The sequence below is a fragment of the Scylla paramamosain genome, chromosome 12 (genome assembly GCF_035594125.1).
Source record: "Scylla paramamosain isolate STU-SP2022 chromosome 12, ASM3559412v1, whole genome shotgun sequence".
NCBI classification, from domain to species: Eukaryota; Metazoa; Arthropoda; class Malacostraca; order Decapoda; family Portunidae; genus Scylla; species Scylla paramamosain.
Window position 1 is genome coordinate 37,501 of NC_087162.1, and position 22,500 is coordinate 60,000.

Below are 22,500 nucleotides of genomic sequence, written 5' to 3' on the forward strand. Positions count from 1 at the left end.
ATATTGAAAACTGGGAACTTTCTAGCTTAACCTAACTTTACCCAACCTAACTGAAAGGCGAGTCCTGTCCCCCCTTTAAAGACACTAATCCAGCTTAACCAGTGCATCTTTCTCCAGTGGATGCCCCCATTAAGAACACTAACTTAACTTAACCAGGGGGCTTTTGTATGTAGATGAGAATTTCTCAGATGATGTTTTGGTGTATAGTCTCTGCAACAACATCTCTTTATCTTTCATGGTCTGTCTCTTTGTGTGTGTGTGTGTGTGTGTGTGTGTGTGTGTGTGTGTGTGTGTGTGTGTGTGTGTGTGTGTGTACTTTTTAGAGATGACCTTCTAGTTGTTCTTCTCTTATGGTATTTTTCTTTTCTGTCTCTTTCTGTACAATATGTCCTTTATTTCCTCAGCATCCTGAATGGTATTCTTGGTAATATCTGTTTTATTTTCTCTCTACCTCTCCCTTCCACAGCACTCATCCAGGTGGAGGTAGAACCAGTGGGACGATGGTTCCACATATATGAGGCACGGCGTCTGCGGGGCCACCTCACCTCCTCAGTTGGGGAAAGTGAAGAGGAGAGTGAGGAGGAGGAGGCTCAGGAGGTGGAGGTGGAGGATGACATACACTATCTTCGCTCTCTCAACCCAGCAGACTGGAAGGTGAGAACTCAGCCAGCATGGTCCAGTCATAGCAACATAAGAATGGAGAAGACTGCAAAAGATTGGCTGGCCTACACTGGATAACTCCTGTACTAACCATGAAAATCTGTTATCCTCCTCTTCCCCATGCAGTCAGCCTTCCTATTGCCATCTGGCCTCTATATGCATATGCCTAGTCATCTAACCTCATGATATCACTTATGGTGTAGGTGCTGACCACATGAATGCTAAGCCTGTTCTATTTGTCCACTACTCTGTGAACCAGTTCTTACTAAGCTCTTTTCAAAACCTAAACTTATCTAGCATATATAGTTCTGTCTTGATTGTTCACTATGAGAGCATCACTTACCTCTGTCATTTATTTGATTAGTATCTTTCTTTTATATATTGATACATTTCTACAACATTGCCTTTCAGGACCAGGATCATTATGCAGTACTGGGACTCCGAAAGCACAGGTACAAGGCCTCTGATGATGACATCAAAAGAGCGTGTAAGTCCTGGTGGCATCTGGAGCTAGAGTGTATAGTGTACTGAGTACCAAGTTTTAGTGCACCTGCTGTTTGAAGGTATTTTTATAGTGCCAGTTTTCAGTTGCAGTGTCAGCCCTTTTAGTCTTGGTATTTTTATTTTATTTGTATATTTTCAATAACTACATTTTATTTGTGCCTTGCTATGGATGTATGTGGTTGGCTTTGCTATACCAAAGTTCCTGGGGTGTAGTATGGTGATTTGAGACTATGACTATGGCCACACTGGCAATGGTTGTGAGCAAGCAGGTGAGTGTGATAAATGGTGAGAAAAGTGGGAGCATTGTACCAAATAAGTGTGGCCACACTGACAGTGAGTGGGCGTGGGCGAGCTGTGTCTTCCTGTGGCCCACAGCGAGGAGCATTGTCAGTTGACTTTTGTCAATCATCTGGCACAGGCAGTTTGTTGCCTGCTATTGACATTGCATGGCTAATTATTGAAGTTTTGCTCACACCAATCATTTGGGATACATTTGCTAAAGTAGAACCCAAAGGGAATGCCATCATGTTGTTTGTAGTAATTACTATTAATTATGAAACCATGCCCATAACTGTTAGCTTTAACAAGCTCTTGAATTGTAGCTAGGTGGTGCATACAGAAGAGCAGAGAGAATGTGTCTGAAGAATAGTTGGCGCCCCTGTGGCTATGAGTGTGAATGATATTTGTAAGAGTGTGTGGTGGTTTGTCTGGGCCACCCCATGTGGGATTGGCAACCTGATATATAGATAGATAGATAGATAGACATTATATTTTCTGATCATTGGTTTTATGCTAAGATATCTGTAAGTCTAATATAATAATTAGCATTCCCTTTGGTACGTGCTTAAAACAGGATGACCCAACACTTGGGTAAAGGAATGAGAGTGCAGCATTAGTGTGCACTTCCGTCCATTGTGTTACTCCTCACAGACCGCACGATGGTTCTGTGGCACCACCCAGACAAGCGGCGAGCAGCTGGGGAGGAGGTGAGGGATGACGATGACTACTTCACCTGCATCACCAAAGCCTATGAGATTCTCGGGGACCCCATCAAGCGACGCTCCTGGGACTCGGTGGACCCAGAGTTTGATGACGAGGTGCCGGCTGTCAGTGCACACAATAAGGCAAACTTCTTCCAGGTAAGCGCTGATCCCCACTAAGAAGAAAATTTATTCCACAAAGAATTCAAAGGTCTTTTAACTCCATGTCATACTGTAATGTCAAATATATGTGCACACAAGGCAAGCGCTAACTCCTATTAGGAAGAAAAATGACTCAACAAAGAATTGAAAGTTCAGTATTCATTGCTATTTGGTACATCTTTTCTTTACCACTAACCACTCTGGGACAATTCTTCACATTCTACAGCCATCTCCAAACATTATACCGGCTAGAAATTGCAAAAAATCTATTCCTTTTCACCGCTTTTTTCTTGCAGGTGGTTATAAAGATTGTATACATTACTTGTAGTGGTGTGGATGATTACATATCACTGAATGGATTAACTCCATCTCATATTGTAATGTCAGGTCTATATATTAGATTATATAACTCTCTCTCTCTCTCTCTCTCTCTCTCTCTCTCTCTCTCTCTCTCTCTCTCTCTCTCTCTCTCTCTCTCTCTCTCTCTCTCTCTCTCTCTCTCTCTCTCTCTCTCTCTCTCTCTCTCTCTCTCTCTCTCTCTCTCCATCTTCTTCAGTCTCCACCACATCTTTGTAAGGCACAGTGTTGCATTGCAGATTTTCACAGGGGTGTTTGAGTGCAATGCTCGTTGGTCCACCCACAAGCACGTTCCTGGCTTGGGCAAACCTGATGACACCAAACAAAAGGTCAGTCCAGATTAGCAGATTAAGTAACTGGAGAGAGTGATTGGCCTGTACAGTCACATCAATCTCCCTTGTACTGTTTTAGAAGTGAGATTACTAGTAGCAGAAATGCAAGTAGATATTTGGTGACAGTTTACTTTTTATAGTTACCATCATCATATGCTATGTTGATGGAAAGATAGACCAGTAATTTTGAAAGTTTGTTTAAAATATCATACACTATAATTTTCCTCAGCATAGAGGGTCCAGTAACTTACACATAAAACATCATTTCAAGATTTCTTTATGAATAGTGTTTATTTTGTATTGTTAACCGACTTAATTTTCATCACTGTGCAGGTTGATCGCTTCTATGGATTCTGGTACGACTTTGATTCCTGGCGAGAGTTTTCATATCTGGATGAGGAGGAAAAGGAGAAGGGACAGGAGTGAGTCTTCACTATTTGTATGTCTGGTCTTTTTAGAGTTATGTGTATTCCACTCCAGCCTTGCTTTATCTTCCCAAAGGCAGCAAAAATGGTGAAATTTGTATCTTGAAACATTAACATTGAATAAAATTTTAATTGAATAAGGAAATAATGCCCAAACTTAAGCCTAGACTTGACATTGGAAAAAATAACAAGAAAATTTAATATGGCTAGACAGAATACCCAGACTTATGGCAAGGAAAACTGGCACCGACATTGTTCTGATTGCTTTAACTGGTCATTTTAGTTTCTTTGAATATTTTGTAACAGTGCAATGTGACTGCAATGTTGTGGTCGCCTTCCCTTCTTTAAATCAGTCAATCTTGCCAGCCGGGAGGAGCGTCGATGGATAGAGAAGCAGAACAAGGTAGAGCGAGCGAGGCGTCGGAAGGAGGAGATGGGTCGATTGCGCAGGCTAGTTGACAATGCATATGCCTGTGACCCAAGGATAGCCAAGTATGTTTCGTTACTTATTACTGATTTCGTGTATTTTCGTTGTATCCCAATAAAAGTTGAAATTTTGTGCATTATCCCAAGAGATATTTATCACAAGGAGTACTTTTTTCTGTTGTTACATAATACTTCAAATTTCATTTTGATGGAAGGGTTTATGATGATTTAGATTGCAAAGAAGCTGTTCTTGTTTTACTTCTGACTCCTTATGAGGGAAAAATTAATTGCTGCTTTTGCTGTCTACTTCTGTAGCTAAAGAATGGGTAAGTTTATAGAAAAAGAGGGAAAGAGATGAAGAATTATATATATATATATATATATATATATATATATATATATATATATATATATATATATATATATATATATATATATATATATATATATATATATATATATATATATATATATATTTAATTTTTTTAAGATTTAAAGAAGAAGACAAGGAAAGAAGACTGGCTCAGAAAAAGGCAAAAGCAGAGGCAATCAGGCAAAAACAAGAAGAGGAGGAGAGGGTGAGTGCACATTGTGATCTCCAGTATTAGCACCAGGCCAATCTCTAACTACTCTCGGACACATATATGCATTGATTTCTACAACAGACCAAGGCTTCACATTTTTCTCATTGATTTGTATTTTTCATGTCTTATGCTCGGAAATGCCATATATTTTGAAATACCATGCTATGTTGTCTTTTTTTTGAATGATATGTCTTGCTAATGTGTAAATTTGGTGTTTTCAGGTAAGGCAGGAAGCTGAGGAAGCAGAGAGAAAGAAAAGAGAAGCAGAGGAGGCAGAGCAAAGAGCAAAACAGGAGGTAGAAAAGAAGGAAAGAGAGGTGCTGAAGAAAGCATTCAAAAAAGAGAGGAAGGTGAGGAGGAGGGTAGAATCTGCTTGACATGTAAGAACTTACCACACACTTGTCTTTGACGCTTAAACTGCTGTGATCGCTAACATAATCAAAAATTCTCCTGACAAATATATTGAATTTTCGTGGTGCACTTTCTTTCTAGTGTGTTCTAACTGACTGTCTTCAGCCTCTTTTTCATCACTGCAGTGTTGAGTCTCTTGCTACCTCCTACTGCTATTTTCATGCCAACTGCTCTTCTGATCTTGCTAACTGCATGCCTCACTGCACAAGTCTTTCTTCTTTCTTTCATCTCTATTCTGTCTACCTCTTTAATGCAAGAGTTAACCATTATTCTCAATCATTCATCCCTATCTCTGGTAAACTCTGGAACTCCCTGTCTGCTTCTGTATTTCCACCTTCCTATGACTTGAACTCTTTCAAGAGCGAGGTTTCAAGGCACTTACCCTGTTTGTTTGACTAACACTTGACTGTGTTCAGGAGCCAGCACCTCAGTGGACCTCTTTCTTCTTTTTTTTTTTTTCAGTCTTTGTTGTCCTTGGCCAGTGATCCTCCAATATATATATAAAAAAAATAATAATAATGATGATGATGATAATAATAATAATAATAATAATAATAATAATAATAATAATAATAATAATAATAATAATAATAATAATGATCCCTGGCTATGGCAAGCAGGCCCACTACATTATATCCTTTCCTCCTCCTGTTCCTTTCCTCTCCCCTTTCACTTTCATCTTGTCGCAGTCCTCCCTTCCTGTCACCTGCCCCTATAGTTCTCATGACTCATGCCTGGAGCCATCATTCTACCTGGCAAGTCTTTTTTTTTTTTATTTATTTATTTTTTATCATTCATTTTAAGGCTACAAAATTTGCTAAAAAAAAAAGAAAAACTAAAAAATGAAACTCTACCCACTTTCATCTTCTGTAACATTTCACATTAAAATATTCTCATTCATTATATACTTTCAGATTTATATTTTTTTCCTTTTTCTTTGATGTCATTTTTTAAATGATTTTGATACAGTTCCTGTTCATAAGGGGCTGAGAGGACTGCATTTGTATTAGAAAGATGGAAAGAGCATTAAATTTAGTGTTCAAATGTGTAAATTAATTTGGAAACTAAAAAAATATATATACAAATTATGATTGCCTGCATTTTGTTCACGTAAATAATTTTAAAAAGCAACGTGAAATAGAATAAAGCACACATTCTTTGTCATTGCATAGATGTGATGGTGACAGTGATAAAGAACATCTCTGTATCTGTCTATCTTTATTTGACACCTCTTGATAAATACTCCATGAGGACATAACTGCAACAGATTTCTCTATTTAGTCCTGCCCTTGTATTCCCTTCCTCTTTGCTCTGAACTTCACATACTCTCTCTTCACCCTTTCCTCACATATTTCAGTAACATTTTTTATGCAAGATCTTTGGTCAAGGGCAATAAAAAGAGGGGAAAGAAAGTCCACTGAGATGCTAGTCCCAAAAGAAAGATCATAAGGATTATCCAGAATTGTTGGATGAGTGTTTTGAAAAGTTGGAACCAGCCATTTTAAAGAGTTCAAGTTATAGGAAGGAGGATCTTCTGGAGCAGGCAGGGAGTTCCAGAGTTTACTAGAAAAAAAATAGCAGTAAAAAGATAGCAAGATATGCAACATTGCAGCAATAACAGAGAGGCTGAAAATCATTAGTATAGTATCCTCTATTCCCAGATGCTGCGGACTCTCTGTAAGGACAACAGTTACTTTGCATCAGAGGAGGGGGAGCGAGTGCAGACCATGACAGATGTGGAGCTGCTGTGTGAGGCACTGGAGCTGACCCGCCTGGAGGAACTCAACAAGGAACTAGCACAAGTGGCCCAGGACAAGATGCAAGGGTGGGAGGTACTCATGAAGGAGGTGAGGGAGGATCAACAGTAGTAGTAGTAGTTAATTGACAAAGGTGAGTGAGAGAGATCAACAGTAGTAGTAATAGCAGTAGTAATTTTTTGACACAGGAGGTGAGTGTGGAGGGCCAACAGTAGTAGTAGTAGTAGTAGTAGCAGTAATTGTTGCTTATATAAAAAAAAGAAAAAGCATAATTTTTGTCATTCTTAAATCAAAAAATTTCCTAAGCCTTGAACCCAAAAGCTGCTCCAACAGACATATGGGTATCTGCATCACTTTTGAAATGAACTATGTTAGGTCTATTTAAGTCATGTTACATTACCTTATCTGATTAGCTAAATCTAAAGTAGCATAAAGCAAGCTAATCTAAATTAGAACAATCCACCCCAAATGATCTGGATATTCTGTATGACCTGTTTTCCCTAGGATAGTCAAACCTTTCAGACTATTTCTCCACTGATAGTTATGATTAGTACAAGGAGTCCTTGGTGTATGACAGTCTTGACTTTTGTCCTTCATATGTTTCTTTTACAGGCACAATAGTTATGTGTTTATGTCCTAGACTATGACTTTACAGTACAACAGTATTAGTATTAGTGATTGACATACTGCAGGTAGCTTACTTATGCTGGTTCTGACCTATGCAGAAAATCAGTTTATAACATGGCATAGGAACAGAACTCTGTCATAACTTGAGGACCCCCTGTAACACTTCTTTGCCTCCTCTCTCTGTTGTAGGTGAGTGAGGTGCGCAACAGGATCAAAAAGGAGAGGGAGGAGGTGCAGCAGCGGCAGCAAGGGGAGGGGGTGGAGGAGGAGGGGAAGGTTCATCACTCAAAGTCTGGAATCAAGATGACCTCCAGCTGCTCATCAAAGCCGTCAACCTCTTCCCTGCCGGCACAACAAAGAGGTGAGCTGGTTCGTGTGTGTGTGTGTGTGTGTAAATTGCTTCTTTTTATATATTTTTTGATATCTTATTATTATTGGTGGTCCACAAGGCTGTCCCTTTCCACTGGGGCTGACAGGGCTAAGAGTGTGAATGACGTGTCATTCACCTACATTCGTCTGCTGGTCACCAAACCAGCTGTTCCCCATATGGAAAGAGGTCAGAGCTTGTAGTGATTGATCTTTGGGTAGGACTGAGACCATTCACACACCGCACACTGGGACAGTGAGGCCATAACCCTTCAGGTTACATCCTGTACTTACTTGCTGCTAGGTGAACAGGGGCTACACATGAAGAGATTCTCCCAGGACTTGAACCCATGCCTTCTCGGTTGTGAGCCGAGCATGCTGACACTAAGTGGTGTGCATGTGTGTGTGTGTGTGTGTGTATGTGTGTGTGTGTGTGTGTGTCTGTGTGTGTGTGTGTGTGTGGTGCCTTGTCTGGGCCAGCTGATGTGAGATTGCTGGCCTAGTATATAAATAGATGGGTTTTTTAAGCTTTAATATTTTATTTGATTGATTTATTGCCTTATTCTTGTGTTTCCATGTGTGTTTTAAAATGACTAATATCAAGGTTGTTATCTGATCCCTACTACTGTTCTCTACATACACACCATTTAGGTCTTCACGTGGTATGGGGAATATAACAAAGGTGACATTTATAAAATTCTCAGGATCATAATTAGGATAGAACAAGACACAATGGGTTCAAGCTTGAAAATAGTTAGAGAGGAAGAAATTGGTCCTCAGATGGAGTAGTAGATGAATGGAATGGACTCAGTAATCAGGTTGTTAGTGCTGAGTCATTGGGGAGCATTAAAGGATTAGACAAATTTATGGATGGGAATGATAGGTGGATATAGGTAGATATGTTTCATACAAGGATGGCTTCTTGCAGCTCCCTTAATGTTAGGTTATGTTTTTATGCATTGCTGTACTTAGAGGAACTCTTTGAACCCTCCATGCTGCAGGTGGGAGGTTGTGGCAGAGTATATCAACCAACACAGCCACCAGCATCACCAGGCTGGCCAAGGAGGTGCTCAATAAGGCCAAGGAGCTGCAACACTCAGACAAGCACATGAGGGAGGCAGCCAACAAGAATGCCTACCACAGCATGGAGAAGGCACAGGCTCGGCAGGTGATCAGCGACACCACAGCCTCCCAGAGATATGACAGTGAGTTCTTGCTGTTATGCTGACATTCAGATAATTCTTTTGCATCTTTGTGTAGTTTTATATCATGTTGATGCTTGGGTAATTTCTCATTTCTCTTTTTATACTAATTAATTATTACCATGAGTCTTCTCTGTATGAACTCAAGAGCTTTCTCCCTTCTCTGTGTAACTGCTGTGAATTGTCTTTTAGCTCTATGCAATATCACCAGCTGAGCTGTGAATCAATTCCAAGATATTTTAAGAAAAAACATGTTTTTAGGCTGATGTTAGATCTTTCCTTTGTGCAGCACCACAGGAGATGCTGGGGATGAACACTGCTGCTTGGGGAGCTGAGGAACAGAGGTTGCTGGAGCAAGCCCTCAAGACCTATCCAGTCTCTACTCCTGACCGCTGGGACCGCATTGCCAAGTGTGTCCCCAACCGAACCAAGAAAGACTGCATGAGGCGCTATAAGGTCTGTATATGTGTGTGTGTGTGTGTGTTTGTGTGTCTGGTGATGTGTTGCTTGCTATTCCCTGTATGTGAGATTGTGGAGAAAACAAATCAGGTTTATCTTGTTTATGGAGTGACTCTCTCTCTCTCTCTCTCTCTCTCTCTCTCTCTCTCTCTCTCTCTCTCTCTCTCTCTCTCTCTCTGATGCATTTATCTTTTGATCTGCTTTTATCTTTGTGGTCCCTCCATAAATGCATGGAGATGTAAGTGCTGTGTGTGTGTGTGTGTGTGTGTGTGTGTGTGTAGTGAAGGTTTTATATATGTGTGTGTGTGTGTATGTATGTAGTGAAGGTTTTATATAGTGCACAGTAGACACTGATGTTATTGTAACTTTTAAGTCTTATTCTCACATGATGGCATTTCAGGAGCTTGTTGAGATGGTGAAGGCAAAGAAGGCGGCTCAGGCTGCTGCAGTGGGAAAGAAGTGAGGAGCCAAACCCTGCTGTCTTCTTTCCTTTGTGAGTTCAGATGTAGCAAATTCTTGTAGCTGTTGTGTGAAGCAATATTGCTATCTGAAAATCTATCTCTTGTTCTATTTTTAAGCATTATGTCTCAGCAGTGCCACTTTTGGACTACCTGAATTGGAGGGACAGCTACATATATTGATGGGGACACAAAAGTGTAGCTAGGGATCTGTTTCTTTCCCCTCCACTTCTCCCTTTCTCTCCTTTATAACCTCATCCCCCAACTCTTCCATCTCTTCCATCACACTTCACTTCCACTGCTTCCAATAAGTTGTCATGCAAAAAGCAAAATTAACACTTGGAAAAGTATTTTTAAGTGCTATGGGAAAACTGCTAATATTGAAAATTAATGTTGATAAGTGCAGAATTCTATACATTGCAGAAAGCAGATGCAAAACAGCATGTGCTTTTCCTTATCATCATAGTGTAGCTCTGGAGGACAGAAGGGCAATCTCCATTAATATGGCAGTAGCCACAAGGAAGCCACTTCCTGAAGAATGAATGGATCTGTGGCAGTTGTATAAAAAATTACAAGACGTGTGAAAAAGTGTGCGGTGATTGTGACTATAATAAGAAGTAATATGCAATGATGACCATGTGATTGCATACAAATGTGTACCTTCTTAATTTTCTAAAGGAAAACTACAGTCTTAAGTTTGATTTTAAAGTAACACTAAATTTACAAGGTGGGTAAGAGTAAAGATGCCACATGAAGAGCTGCAGGTAAATGCTGTGATTAGTGTAGATCCTAATGAAGAGTTACCATAGAAAATACACAAACATCATTGAGACAATAGTTGTGACTTAACATGCTTATACACATTCACAGGTCCTTGATACACATGATTCAAGCCTGACACTTGAGGAATATTACTTTGTAAGTAATGGAGATGCAGCTCAGAGGTGTTTCAGAATATAGCTCTCAGTGGCTGATGCATGGAATAAGTTCATGATGTGCGATTCAGTACCTCAAATAAGTGACTCAGTCTGTGATATAAGTAATAATGCAAGCTGTTGAATCATGGATGTGCGCCTCAGAATGTGTGACCTCGTAGCTTTGCCCGGACCAGCATAGTCAACCCTAACCTAGGCCAACACAGCCAGTAATAGCTTTGTGAAACACCAAAATATAGATAATCATTATTATCATCTGCAGCCACCATGCTCACCCACCACCTACACAAAATTTAATGTCTTCCACTGGTATATATATATATATATATATATATATATATATATATATATATATATATATATATATATATATATATATATATATATATATATATATATATATATATATATATATATATATATGGTCATGTGTGTGTGTGTGTGTGTGTGTGTGTGTGGTGCGCTATAATTTTTGTTCATTGTTCGCATCTCGCTGTGCACTCTACCTTCCATCATATCTTCAGTTTTAAGCCTTTCATAACATCATAAATTTGTGGATTGACTTTTATTTATTTATTTATTTATTTATTTTGTAGATCAAACCTGCTGTTGGGGTGTTCCTTTTTCACGTGATCGCATATCAGGGTCTTCTTTGAAGTATAAAGCACCACGTTATCTGCGACCTTTGATTTGTGACAGATATCATATGGTCATTATTGATAAAAGGAAGCAGATGGCAATAGTGAACTGCATTACATAACCACGCATCTGTCGCTTTGATAAACCAAAATGCAGTATTTCTGCTACTACTACTACTACTACTACTACTACTACTACTACTAGTAGTAGTAGTAGTAGTGGTAATAGTAGTAGTAGTACAAATACTATTTCGTATGACACAGAGACATGAGAAATAATAATAATAATAATAATAATAATAATAATAATAATAATAATAATAATAATAATAATAACAGTAAAATTATACGAACTTAACACTGTTAGGCTCGTAGTGCGGAAGGTTGGCGGGCAGTAGCGGCCAATCAGACAGACGGACGTGTAGGGGAACTAAAACTACAGATAGCGACCTGATATCTACCCCGCCAGCCTTCATGATTGCGCTGAGGTACCCCCACCACCCAGATAAACCTCATTTGGCCCCAAGCCCACTGCACACACACGGTAATTCTTGTAGTGGTGTAATTGTAATGGGCGATTGTTGTTTATTTACTAAGTGGGTGGTAGTGTGTAGGATTGAGATCGTGGTGTGATGGTGGGTTATAGTGGGGGTGGTGTGGGGTATTGACACTATAACGCAACACTGCACACACAAACAGACGGTAAATTTTCTAGTGATGTAGTAGTAATGGACTGGTGTAGGTTATGCATATTGAGAAATGGGTGGTGGTTGGTAGGATTGAGGTCATTACTATCGTAATGGGGCTGGTGGTTGTGGAGAGTACTGTGGGATACGTACACTTTATATTAAGCAACACAACACACGTTACCTCATTTCCACACACAACTCGCCCCCGTGGACAGTTATGGTTTGTCATTTGCCAGTCATCCTCTATTTATACTTGTACACGTCAAGACGAGCCCTGCGGCAGACAAAACAGACTTAGTACTGAGTGATGACAAGCTCTCAGGTGCTGGTTTGTTTATCTCCCTCAGTGCGGTGATGTGACTGATTTTGTGGCGTCAGCTGATAGTCTGAGGTGGCAAGGTGGCATCTGTCAACAGCAGTCGGGTGTCTCCTGCAACAGTGAAAGCATTTGTAAACAAAGTCAAGTGCCACGTGAGAGCCTTGACTTTCTTGTCTGTATAGCTGTGTAAATAGGGTGAAGCAGTTCTTGGCTTGTGTTGTCTTTAGTATAGAAATGCTTAAACTTTTAGAGAGGATGGCTTGCTGCTGTTGACAGTTGCCACTTCACAGACTGAGAATGATGCCTTCATACTGTAAAAATCTTAAACATTGCAACAACACAATAGGTATAGAAATTAATTGCAGTACTGTATAGTAGGTTAAAAATTGCACATGTATGGGAATGAGCATGTGGCAATGGAAGTTGTGGCTGTCTTGAGCTGTTTTATCCAGTACACTCATCATAGGGCCTGGGTGAGCCACAGGTTGTGATGTATGGCAATACACTTCTCATCAGTGATCAAGCTTTTGGAATCACCTTATAGAAGTATTACAGCATCCTTCTCATTATTATGAGATTTTCATCTTTCTGCTTTGAAACCAGCTTGCAGGTGACCTGACATTTCTGGTCAGCCAATCTCTGCTTTAGCAAGAGGTGACTACAATGTTTCATTGAGTGAAGAGTCACGTACCGTGACCTTTGAGCTGCTGTAGGTTCAACTCGCTAGTATTGGTTAGAGGCAGTTATGATGTAGGGGCATAAATGTAATGCTTGTGCAGTGCCTCCTTTTGTAACGTGTCATGCCATTCTTGATGTGATCAGTGCAGGATGATAAGACCCGGGTCACATTGACTCCATGCATTAATTGAATCGATCAGATCCTGAGAACGTGAGAGAATGTGAACCAATTCTCATGAGGGTAGAAAGTAAACTGGTAATGTACAGCTCAGCCTTACAGAAACAACATTGCAGATATTATGTCAGTGCAAAGATTTACTTATCCTTTAACTGACCATGCTGATGAATTTGTCTGCCCATGAAGCTTATTAAGTAGGAAAAAATCTACAGTTTTTGCCATGTCTACTTGGATGAATTTGTTTGCCTGTCATTCTCTCTCTCTCTCTCTCTCTCTCTCTCTCTCTCTCTCTCTCTCTCTCTCTCTCTCTCTCTCTCTCTCTCTCTCTCTCTCTCTCTCTCTCTCTCTCTCTCTCTCTCTCTCTCTCTCTCTCTCTCTCTCTCTCTCTCTCTCTCTCGTTTTAGGTATTGGGACCATAGCGTCTGTCAGGAGCCAATATATTTTTTTGGATTCTTTTTAATAAGCATTCTTTTCCTCTTTAAAGAACATCTTACAGTTTCATTATCAGATTACTGAGTATAGTGTTTATCACTGAGCTCATGAAATATCTTATCAACTATTTTGCCTGTGATAAGGATTAAGATGATGTGACACTGCTCTACTTGAGATGATATCCTCTCTGTGATATCTATGATGACTCCAACATACATCTTTGATTTTTTTATATTTTTTATGTGATGAGACTGGTTTTGCTGCATCACCATTGATGCATCTGATAGTTTAAGTGTATCTGCAGATCTTGACAGTTGCTTTTGTGGGATTCTAAGAACTGACTTGCTTGAACAAAAAACTGCCTTGATGCTGGTGACTTATTTGATGATGTGTTGAGCTTTATTTATCACAAGGTACTTGAGGCATTCTCAGTCTGGATATCTGCAGTTTAACGTACATAAGAAATTTACAGCATACATACTTCATTGTTAACTGAATAGTATTGTCTTGTGATCTGGTGCCTGTGTATTTGTTTTTCATATGCTTCCTGTGGGAGTTGTTTCAACACCTCAATAGATTGCTTGCACAAGTTAGTACTTAGACAGAAGGATTGACAGCACACCCATGCTTATGTTCCCTTTTCAGGTGTTGCCCTTTAGGTAGTGAGGAGAGACAGGTACCAGCAGGAGCAGTAGTGGTAACAACAGCAGGATGGGGAGCTTCAGCAAGATCCTGCCATACTCCTGCTATGAGCTCGGCCACTGCTGGAAACACTCGTGCTCCTCAGCCTCCTTTGAAATCTGTATCATTGGGTTCATTGAAAGCATCAAAATCTATGGTGTGGTGTACTTGGTATGTGACCTTTTTTTTTTTTTTTTTTTATGTTAGAGGGATACTATCCTCATTGTGTCTAGTAAACTGTTCTGGCAACTGCACTGGCTTCCTAAGCTTGATGGAAGTTTAGAATATAATTTAAAAAGGTAACACTTGGCAGTAAAGGGGTGATTGCGATAAAATATTGCATTGCATCTACTGTAATTTTATTTTGGCTCATTAGAATTATCTAGTTACTGAAAATGTGTGTGATGGTGTCATTAGGTGACAAAATGTTAAAGATTACTGTTACTATATTGGTAAAAAGAGGTGAAAATGGATTATAGCTATGCATAGAACTTTTCATATCAATTACCTTATGCCATGATAGATCTGGTGTAAGTAGAGTGTGAGGTGAAGGGGAATATGATTTTGCTTTCTGGCTTCAAAGGTGGAAGGAAGACTTTGATCAGGAGTTAATAATTTTACTTGCTTGCTTTCTTTATTTCTCCTTTTCTTTCCTTTTTCTTTTGAATTGGGAATGACACTTTGTATTTTGAGGTTTATCTTTGTAATATTAATGACTTGCATTTGTTTGCCTGCAGCTAACCGGTCTTGTGAATGCTCGGAAAATAAGTATGAAGTATGGAAAAAAAGCTCTTGAAGAACTACTTAACATCAGTTTGTTTCCTGACAGTCAATGCTTTTGGGTACATTGGCTCCTACTGTGTTGTCAGGTGAGCATGCCAGGTGTGGCCTTTCCCATGCACATGTTGGGGCAGTTTGGAAGTAGTAAGTGTAATATACATGCTATTATACTGAGTGTGTCATGCTTGCTTTTACTCTGGGAAATTTATATGAAACCATGGAGTTGCATAACAAAGTAATCTTTTTCTGTTTATTTACTTATTTGTTTATTTATTTTTTATGTTTTTGTGCATGGATAGTCAATTAATTAAGATATAGTATAGTTTATGTGAATGAATACACATTTAAGTAGTCAGTGGTCATAGTGTGTTGTGATCAGCTCCCACAATTCTTGTTACTACACAAACCAAGTATAGTGCATGAGTTCTTGTTGGTTAGTTTGGAGAGAGGAGGTGACCATAGGATATTGATGAAGGACAGCCATTGAAGCACTTCATCATTAGCATATAAAATGACAAAAAAATTAGTATTTTCCAGTTGGAACAAGATAAAATACTGTAAAATTAGTATTTTCCTGTTGGAACAAGATAAAATACTGTAAAATAGAAAATACTGTATTTGACAGTTTATAAGACATATGGGGTTATAAGATGCATCTCAGTTTGGGCAGGCATTGAAAAAAAAAAAGATAAATAAATGGGTTTAAGCTCTGTATATGAAGTGAAGGATTTAACCTGACATTTGATGCCCTCTCATATGTATTCAGATCCTTCATATGTATTCAGATCTCTCTCTCTCCAGGAGAGAGAGAGATGCTGATTGTTAAAGGCAGTGTGTGAAGCCTGCCCACTGTCTTTGTATATACAGGTTAGGTGTGTGTGTGTGTGTGTGTGTGTGTGTGTGTGTGTGTGTGTGTGTGTGTGTGTGTGTGTGTGTGTGAGTGTTTGTTTGTTTTGTATCCTCCACACTGCTGGTCTTAATCTAGCTTGCCAAACTAAATGAAGTCATCCACAGCCACAGCCTTATTCTTCCTTTCATTTGTATCTACACAGTCCTATGAGCAGCTCCTCCTCCTCCTCCTCCTCCTCCTCCTCCTCCTCCTCCTCCTCCTCCTCCTCCTCCTCCTCCTCCTCCTCCTCCTCCTCCTCCTCCTCCTCCTTGTCTTCCTTCTATTATTCCTGTTTCCTTGTATGTCTTATTCCTCCTCCTCCTCCTCCTCCTCCTCCTCTTAATGTTTTCTCTTTCACTGCTGTTCATGAAAGTGTTGAAGAAATATTATTTATATCTGGCAGTGATCAGACCTCATGTACAGGTGTGGTCCCTTACTACAGACACAGCCTAAGGTAACCTAACCCAATCATTTCAGAAGGTGGAATTTGAGTCGGCCAAGCTTCAGAAATGCAGGAAGGATTAGCGGTGATGACTGCAGGCTGCCATCGACCCGCAGGTAATTACTGTCTATTTGTCTGGTCAACTGTCTATATTTATATTATTCCTGCTGGTCTGGTCTATTTATATTATTCCTCCTGCTGAATCCACTATTTTTCTCCACTAATGTATTATTCCACTATGTCAGCCAATGTTAAATACAGTTACTTTGCATCTTTAAACTTCAGTCTTCCCTTTATGTGTGACAATAACAGTTTCAATCTTGGATATGATATGTCACTCAGTCATTCAGTCAGTCAGTCACTCAGTCACACAGTTATTCATCAATGAGTGAGTCCTACCTTCACTGTATACCCAGTGTGTATACAGTGACAGATTTCACTCACTCACTCACCCCTCCCACCTGCTTCCCACCCCCAGGTCATCACAGGAATCAAATGCAGCATCAGTATGGCTCACCAAACACTTCCCCTCACACTGGTGGTGTTGACCTGCCTTGTGAACACCTGCCCTCCTGTGTTCCTGCCCTTAATAGCCCTCCAGGTGACATCAGGTAAGTCAGACACCTATCTTTCACTTAATAGCTCTCTCAACCCCTAGTGGAAAGGCTACTACTACTACTACTACTACTACTACTACTACTACTACAGCTGGCCACACACATTTAAAGTCATTTTTTTAATTTTTACAAAGTTTAGACATAGACAGATAGAAGAATTTGTTTGTTGAATGCCTAATTGCCTCATTTCTGGTATTTTAATGATTTTTTAATTGTTAGGCAAGGCGCACATTGAGACGCAGGGCAGCACAGAGCAGGGCAGACGCAGGGCAGGGCAGGGCAGGGCAGCACAGCGCAGCACAGGCGTGGTGCGCACATTGAGAAGCAGGCTGTCGTCCTGTGCGGTAGTGTTGATCATGGCTGTTGCCAAAAATTACTTTGGAAACCTTAGTTCCGATTCCGACTCAGAAAACGAGTTGGAGAAAGTAATGTTATTATATGACATTTGTAGAGCAAAGAGGTCAGTGTGGAGGAGTGAATACTTGGAGAAGAGGAAAACACATGGAGAATTTGCCCATAACTCGTTCTTATAAGTTCCTCTCATATAATCAGGATGACTAGTGTCATACAGCACTCTTTGATGGCGAACAGCCTCTATGAGTTGCTCTGTGGACGACATTGTGAGTACTAAAGAGCAAGTTGCTATCAAGCTGCGCCGCACGTGGCACAGGAAACTGCGTTCGAACGACTGCGTCGCGCTGGCCGGCACAGGTCTGCATCTGTGCTGTGCTGTCCTGCGTGTCAATATGTGTGCTTAGGTTTAAACCGGTGAGATGCAGTTTTCTGCCCTGCTCTGTGCTGTGTCGCCTGTGTTGCCTGCGTCTCAATGTGCGCCCGGCCTTAGGGTGTTCAAGGGTTTTTTTCATAATATTAGTGATAGTTTTGCAGGCTCTGCTTATTTATCTGTCTGTTATTTTATCTATTAATCTCTCAGTTTACCCATTTATCTAAGTATCTGCTGGACCTAACCTAACTAGGCCTATCTCTGCTTGTCTCAATGTCTATCTGTTTACCTAATCTAACCATCTATCTCTCAGTCTATTTAACTTTGTTTAACCATTTATCTATCTCTCTATCTCAATCTATGTAACTAAGTACCTACCTAATCTAACCATCTCTATCTCTCTCTCTCAGAATGTGGATGAGGGGACAAGAGAGCCAGTGTTCCAAGTACCACCACCATCACCACTGCCACCACCACCACCACCACCATCAGGAGCACAGATTCACTGAAGTCTCTACCAAGATTTCTTTGAGTTTTTTGATAAATTTAACTTCCAGGAGAGAGAGAGATGCTGATTGTTAAAGGCAGTGTGTGAAGCCTGCCCACTGTCTTTGTATATACAGGTTAGGTGTGTGTGTGTGTGTGTGTGTGTGTGTGTGTGTGTGTGTGTGTGTGTGTGTGTGTGTGTGTGTGTGTGTGAGTGTTTGTTTGTTTTGTATCCTCCACACTGCTGGTCTTAATCTAGCTTGCCAAACTAAATGAAGTCATCCACAGCCACAGCCTTATTCTTCCTTTCATTTGTATCTACACAGTCCTATGAGCAGCTCCTCCTCCTCCTCCTCCTCCTCCTCCTCCTCCTCCTCCTCCTCCTCCTCCTCCTTGTCTTCCTTCTATTATTCCTGTTTCCTTGTATGTCTTATTCCTCCTCCTCCTCCTCCTCCTCCTCCTCTTAATGTTTTCTCTTTCACTGCTGTTCATGAAAGTGTTGAAGAAATATTAGTTATATCTGGCAGTGATCAGACCTCATGTACAGATGTGGTCCCTTACTACAGACACAGCCTAAGGTAACCTAACCCAATCATTTCAGAAGGTGGAATTTGAGTCTCTCTCTCTCTCTCTCTCTCTCTCTCTCTCTCTCTCTCTCTCTCTCTCTCTCTCTCTCTCTCTCTCTCTCTCTCTCTCTCTCTCTCTCTCTCTCTCTCTCTCTCTCTCTCTCTCTCTCTCTCTCTCTCTCTCTCTCTCTCTCTCTCTCTCTCTCTCTCTCTCTCTCTCTCTCTCTCTCTCTCTCTCTCTCTCTCTCTCTCTCTCTCTCTCTCTCTCTCTCTCTCTCTCTCTCTCTCTCTCTCTCTCTCTCTCTCTCTCTCTCTCTCTCTCTCTCTCTCTCTCTCTCTCTCTCTCTCTCTCTCTCTCTCTCTCTCTGTTTGGAATTATACTGTATATTAAGAAATATCATTAAAGAGTGTGTGTGTGTGTGTGTGTGTGTAAAAAGTGTTTGCATTATTGTGCATTTGATATTATAGCCCCAGGTTCTTAAAGTTTTCTGGTTTCATGATTTATAAAGATTGCTATTTTTAATAAAGTTATTGAAATTGTTATTGAGTGTTTGTATTGAACTCTTTAGCTTTGTAATAGTGTGCGTCTCATCATGCATTCATTAATGATGTAGAGTGGAAATGTCCACTCCTATCATGCATAATATCAATGCATTATTGGTTTATGTTGTTATTTGTGTATAAATTGTAAAGTTATGCCAGTCTATTTTAGTACAAACTAAATATCGGCTGGAAGAGAGGACAGGTAATGGCACACTAAAACACAGGAAGGGACAATGATATAACCATCCAATTTAACAATACACAGAGGAAGAAGAATGAGAAAGCAATAAAAATGGATTATTTAATGGATGATTAATAGACCCTCATTTGTAATCTTATTTCAGGCAAGAATATTAAAAGAGACAGCTGGCTTTCCCTTTGTACTTGTTCATACGTGACAGAATGAGAGATCTAGGGATGGGGGTGACACCTGGAAATGGGTATGATTCACGAAGGGATTGATTTATTGCTTGACTGGCTGATTAAGAAAAGAAGGCGTGGTAGTGGAGGGTGGGGGGAAAGGCGCCCCAACTTTCCAGTCGTATATGGAGTCGAAGGGAGTTCTACAGGATTATTCATGTATTTGTTGCTTTTAGCTGTGAATTATCTGGTGGTGTAATTGTTATGACCCCGTAAGTTGATTTACTATTCATTTCGTCTTTCTGAACGCAAAATAACATGTTACTTGTACTTCTGCCTGTTGTACACTTTCCTAAACGCAATTTAGGTCTTATTAATGTGGCATTTAAGCAGATTCACTCAGGGAATGAGAAGTAAATGATAGCTATCAAGCAGTAGATTAACTCTCTCTCTCTCTCTCTCTCTCTCTCTCTCTCTCTCTCTCTCTTAATACGATATCTAATATAAAGAAGCAATAATATTTAAGCAAGTACACACAGTAATCTTATAGTAATTTAATGAAAACAATACCAGCAAAGAAAAATATGAGAAAATGCATAATTTACTACGAAATCCAAAATGCGAAAAAAAACCTTGCCAAATTGAACCGTCCCACGAAGGTTATGGATGGAGTTTTGATTCAATGAGCCTCAGTTATACTTAAAACACTCAACAAATATAACACCTGCCAAAATAAATGAATAAATAAATAAAATAAATCAATAAATCAAAATAAAAACGCGAGAAAACCTTTAAATTATCACAACGCGAAAAATACACACACGCCAAACTGGATGCGTCATTACTTAATAGTCATTGGAACTGTTATCCCCCCAATAGTTTATAGCCAACCCCCCTCCCCCCACCTTCCCTGCCTTGAGGAACACCTTCACTTATGTCCTGCTATTGTCGTGCTATTGGCTAGATTTGAGCATTTTAACCTCGAATTCACTCACATACACGTACATATTTATCTCTATCTCCTTGCAATAATTATAATAGTCTTCCTGGCTTAATTTTTGTTTATTCATTATTCCTTATGTGCTTATTAATTGTCATTTGTCTAATTCCCTATGTTTTAGTCTCGGTACTTTAGTTTTTTTTTTTTTTTTTTTTTTTTTTTTTTTTTTTTACTTTCCGACTCTGGCCCTTGCAATGAAGGGGCTTAATTGTTTATTTACTGTTCCTTACGTGTTTATTGATTATATGTGAGCTATTTATTTGATATTCATGATTTTTTAAAACTACGTATTTCTTGATATGATAGTTTTATCTTTTCGTGTTTTCTGGCTTAAGTTTTGTTTATTATTCCTTGTTTGTGTTATTAGGTAAATAATAATTATTCGTCTTATTTCTCGTAGTTTAATGGAATTTTTAGCACTTTAATGAGTTCCTCACCAGTCATTTTATTCGAGAGAGAGAGAGAGAGAGAGAGAGAGAGAGAGAGAGAGAGAGAGAGAGAGAGAGAGAGAGAGAGTGTCTAAATGGATAAAAAAAAAAAAAAAAATCAGTTATAGTATTTTATTTATATACAAGAAAATGCATGATAATAATAATAATAACAATAATAATAATAATAATAATAATATTTAAATACAAGGAAAATATGTAATAATAATAATAATAATAATAATAATAATAATAATAATAATAATAATAATAATAATAATATTTAAATACAAGGAAAATATGTAATAATAATAATAATAATAATAATAATAATAATAATAATAATAATATTTAAATACAAGGAAAATATGTAATAATAATAATAATAATAATAATAATATTTAAATACAAGGAAAATGTAATAATAATAATAATAATAATAATAATAATAATAATAATAATAATAATAATAATAATAATAATATTTAAATACAAGGAAAATATGTAATAATAATAATAATAATAATAATAATAATAATAATAATAATAATAATAACTGCTTTTATCTTACACAGATAAATAGTTTTTATAAATAGTTTATTGACCATAAACATTGTGTACATACACACAAAATTAAATAGAACAAGTAAAAATTTCAAAATGTAGTGAGTGACACACAGAAGACTGGTGACAAAACCTACTAAAGTCCATTAAATGATTGGCTGTCTCAAGTTTCCACATCATCAGTTGAACACACTGCTCCTTAGCACTCAGAGATGGACAAGCTTTTCATGGCTTGTGTCAATGGAGACAACACGTGTAGGGGATTTATTTGTTCTGTTTTTTCTCGTCCTACTCACTCTTCCTCTTGAGCCACGCCGGCTTCTTGTTATTCAGCACATGCTTGTGCTTCTTGAACACCGGTCTCATACTGGATAGAGACAGTAATGTATGGAGGTTTGACCATAACATCCCTACTACAGTGGCTCAGAGCCACACCATCACTTGTTGCTTGTCCACTAGTAAATAATGAAGACTGCAACCCTCATGCCAGCTACACTATACAAGTATTTACAAATTAATGGTTGGATTTTCAAAAGATCTCTGATACAAGAAAGCTTATAAATATTGTGAAAGCTTCTAGTCAATGTTATATCATTTGCTTCAACAGAGGAAGAATAATTCAATCTTCCTGAATATTACAAATGAGATTTTATCAGCATTAACTTAACCATGTCATTCTAAATTATTCTACCTAGTTTCCAGGGACTTCAGCAGTGAGTAGCTTAACCAGCACACAGGAAAGACAGTGGGAAATTAAGATATAACAGGGGTGGCCACAGGAAGTAGTCCAGCCATCTCCATACCCATGAATTTTGGTTTGTGTGCCATTGGGGTGAAATCA

At 39.0% G+C, this 22,500-nt stretch overlaps 1 protein-coding gene and 1 pseudogene across 4 annotated transcripts in view; one reads left to right on the forward strand and one right to left on the reverse strand.

Moving 5' to 3' along the window:
- The window catches only part of LOC135106076 (dnaJ homolog subfamily C member 2-like), a 19,671-nt pseudogene extending 1,083 nt beyond the window's left edge, over positions 1 to 18,588 (forward strand).
- Positions 18,589 to 21,727: 3,139 nt separating this feature from the next.
- Positions 21,728 to 22,500, reverse strand: part of LOC135105477 (proton channel OtopLc-like) — a 12,495-nt gene continuing 11,722 nt past the window's right edge. For all 4 annotated transcript variants that reach the window (XM_064013600.1, XM_064013598.1, XM_064013597.1 and 1 more), the window contains one exon: positions 21,728 to 22,500. This exon is cut by the window's right edge and continues 1,158 nt beyond it. The gene's annotated coding sequence lies outside the window, so the exon portion shown is untranslated.